Below are 4,334 nucleotides of genomic sequence, written 5' to 3'. Positions count from 1 at the left end.
GAGAGAGAGAGAGAGAGAGAGAGAGAGAGAGAACTCTATCTCTGGCCTTGGTGAGTTGAGTGTGAAATGGGGTAAGGAATACCTGGAAATGGCTCAAGATTTTTTTTTTTTGGCTGCCATTTTTAGGACTTCATTTGCAAATTAAAATGAATTCATTCTGGAAACCTAGGTATATACAAACTAGTGGATTTTTAGAACTTCACATCTGTTAATGAATTTATTTCTTTAATTGTATAACCCAGGTTTTAGCATTTTGGGAAGGAGAAAGCAAAAGATGAGAGCGAGAAAGATGGACCTCTAGAGAAATGAATGAGTTCTCCATCCTGAAGGAGAAAAACATGTAAAGAAATGTATCTTCTCCTCAGCACTTGCAACCAGAAGGACTATGAGAAAGCCCAAACATGGAGACATAGCCATAGTGGGGCCTGGTTTGGATATGACAGCCTTTTCAGAGATATTTCTCCTAGCATAACTCCAAATAGGAATGTGCTAATGAACTTTCCCTCTCAGATATTCAAGCATATTTCTGCTCCTTAGGTTGCAACAATGCTGGCCAGCATGGTTGGCCTCTCTATAATAATCAGCTCCTCTCTGCTGAGTGATCTCTCCATCTTCCTGCACCCCTTTATGTTCTAATTTGTTCTCCTTGATACATGAAACATTTTAACACATTAGTCTTGGCTATGTGGCACTAGTTGGAGATGATAGAGGAGAGGAAGAAAATAAAGTTGGTCTGGAATAAATGTAAGAAATTCATCAGTGCCCGGTTCAGAAGGCAGCCCTTGGTGCTAAAGCAACCAGGAGAAATATCCCCAGAAACCAATCCCTAGCATTCCCTGTTTTAAGTTGACCCAAGGTGGAATTAGGAGAAACATAAAATAAAAACCAGAGGTAGTGACTTAGCATAACACAATGATACACTCTTGGACAAATCTGAGTCCAGAAGCAAAAAAAAAAAAAAAAAAAATATTTGGAACTAAGTCAAATTTATAAGAATACAAGCCATTCCCCAATTGACAAATGATCAAAGGATATGAATAAGTATATGTCAGATGAAGGAATCAAACCCATCAATAATCATATGAAAATAAAACCATTCTAAATCACTCTTGATTAGAGAAATACAAATTAAAACCACTCTGAGGTACCACCTCACACTTATTGGATTAGCTAATATGACAGTAAAAGAAAGTGGTAAATGTTGGAGGGGATGTGGCAAAATTGAGACACTGATGCATAGTTAGTGGAGTTGTGAACTGGTCCAACCATTCTGGAGGACAATTTGGAACTATACCCAAAGGACTATAAAATTGCATGTACCCTTTGATCCAGTAATACCACTACTGGGTCTATATCCCAGAGATAATATAATAAAAAAGAGGAAAGGACCTACTTGTACAAAAATATTTATAATTGCTCTTTTTATGGTGACAAAAAATTGGAAATTGAAGGAATATCCATCAATTGGGAATAGCTAAACAAATTGTGGTACATGTTGGTGATGGAATACTATTGTGTTGTAAGAAATAAAAAGCAAGATGACGTCAGAAAGAGCTGGGAAGGTCTTCTGGAACTGATACAGAGCAAAATAAGCAGAACTGGGAGAACATTGTATATAGTAAGAGCAATATTAGACAATGATTTTCTGTGAAAACATTCCAAATTGGCAATGCACTGCTCTGGGATAATTCTGAAAGACTTATGATGGGGAATGCTATCCATGTGAAAAAGAACTATTGGAGTTGTCTTTCACATAAGTGCATTTATGGTTTTATTTGGGGGTTTTGGTTATGTATGAGTTTGCTTTTACTATAATGATCAATCTGAAATTGTGTTTTACATGACAATAAGAAAACTGAAAAATTTAAAAAAATTAAAAAGAGAGATTTGGGAGAGAGATTATGCTCTAGAGGCTTTTCCTGGAGTCCCTGTTAATCCACTGGATATGCTACAAGTGGAGTGAAAGTCTCATTACAAGTGAGTCATTTAATCCTCATTACAGTTGTACAGGCAACAGAATTAAACAGGTAACTAGTAGAGTTACAGAAGTGAGCAATCTCCAGAGAGTGACAATAAATAGGTATTCCAGGGATCTGAGATTTTGTAGCTATGGACACTCCCTTCCATCAGCTCCTTTAAGATTTAGGATGGTTTTCAAAAACTATGACAATTGAAAGGGAAAACATGGTTTATTTGACTCTGCATATTCGTTACCAAGTTGGCTGTTTGTTTCTTTTAATTTGAGACATAGCAAGGAGAGGGAAGCTAATAATACTGATGGCCCTCACTCCAAAAGAAGAAGAAAAGAAAGAATTGAAACATTTTTTAAATGCACAGAAGAGATAAGAAGGATGTTCAGCAGGAGTAACAGACAAGCAGGATAGCTTTAGAACCAACATGTTGAATTTATCATGTACTTTTTTAAAAAGCCAAGTTAAATATAGTAGAGATTTTAAAATCATACATGCAGCCCTGTTTTTCCATTCTTTCTACATAGAAATATTGGACTTAGTCATATTTGATGTAAAAAATTAGAATATTTTCATCTAAAAAACTGAACACTTCCTAGGTTTGTAGGGCTTGCCAAAATTTTTGTACTACTGGTTCACCTCCATCCCATGATTAAGCATGGCAGTCAGAATTTTTATTGAAGATAAATAAAAATAGATTTTTCAATATTTTTTCTAATGCTTTGCATTTCTGATTCTTAAAAAAAAAAAAAAGAAATGTCAGGCCCCTGTCATCTTATGTAGATGGATAAAACAAACAATTAATTCATTAGTAAACTTGTGATTTAGACAACACCAACACACATGATAACCCACTTATGACTTCATAGATAAGACCTAGGGAGTTTTTGTGAGTCACATGGAGATTAAGTAACTTGCCCAGGGGTTAACAGCTATTCCAAAGTGGCATTTGAACTCAGAATCACCCATTGATTCTATGCAGCAAGGAAAGGTCTTTCTCTTAACATAGTATCATACAAAGAACACTACATTTGGAGTTAGAGACTTTGGTTTTAAATTCTGGCTCTGTCATTTATTATTTGAATGACTTTGGACAAGTCATTTAACTACTCTGGGACTCAGTTTTCCTGTTTGTTTGTTTTTTTAATCAAAGAAAGGGTAGAGTTCAGTGATAGAGACCAAGTGTCCAAACTGTACTCTCATACTTCATGTGAGCCCCCCACCTTACCCCAGACAGAGAAGGGAGGAAGCACTCCCATTAGGCTGCTGGACAGAGGGGTGAGTGATGGGAGAAATGTCCTCAGGCATGTGTGGAAAGGGGGTAGGGAGCAGGGAGCAGCCCCATCTGGCATGTGTGCCATAGGTTCACCAATACAGAACTAGATAATCTCAAAAATTTCCCTGCTTTAAATTTAAGATCCTCTGAACTCCACAAAGCTGCCCGTTAGAAGCATTTCTCCATTGCCAGAGAAGAGGGGGAGTAAGGAGAGATAAAAATAGACTTGTCACAACATGTAGTAAAAAGAGTGAAGTCCCAACTCTAACATCTACTATCTCTGAGATACTGGACAAGTCAACCCACCTCTCCTAGTCTCTTTTTCCTCATTTGAAAAACATTGATAACAATACCTGTGGTACCTACCTCACAGGATTGTGGTAAGGAAATAATGTTACAAACCCTTTAAGTATTATCAAGATGCAACCCTCTTTTAAGGTCACTCCAAAGAGGAAGGGAAGGTAGGTGGATAAGAATGCTGTCCTTTCTTCTACTCTAACTCACTCTCAAAATATGTACTAAAGTCCTTAAAAAGGGGAAATTATCTCCTAGAAGGAAACCATGAAAAAAAAAATGCAAGTCATGACACCAGGAGGAAAAGAATCCTTATCTGAAGAAGCATATTTCCTTCTAAACTCCAGTATTAGCCATTATTATACCATTCCTCCACTGGGTATTTCTGTGTCTTCAGTGGAGAAGCTTAAGTATAATATACAGAGCAAATAGAGAAGACTATTATAATTCCTTTGGAGAGATAATCAGAGGTAGGTAGCCTACTGCTCCCATTTTACAGATTAGCATATGAAAATATGTAGACAGAGAGACAATACAATCACAGGAGTATAGATTTAGACCTGGAAGAGACAATTGATCATGATTCTAATCCAATCAATCAATAAGTATTTGTTTAGCACCTACTATGTGCCAGACGCTGTGCTAGGTGCTAGAGACACAAAACCAAATAGAAAAACAGTTCCTGTCCTTAAAGAAGCTTACATTCTATTGAGAGAGAGAACAAATATATACTTTCTGTCTGTCTATGTGTATATATATATGTAATGAGATGGAACAGGGTAATCCCTAAATAA

This window comes from Gracilinanus agilis, chromosome 1 (assembly GCF_016433145.1).
Source record: "Gracilinanus agilis isolate LMUSP501 chromosome 1, AgileGrace, whole genome shotgun sequence".
Classification (NCBI taxonomy): Eukaryota; Metazoa; Chordata; class Mammalia; order Didelphimorphia; family Didelphidae; genus Gracilinanus; species Gracilinanus agilis.
Note: the sequence above shows the minus strand (reverse complement) of the source record.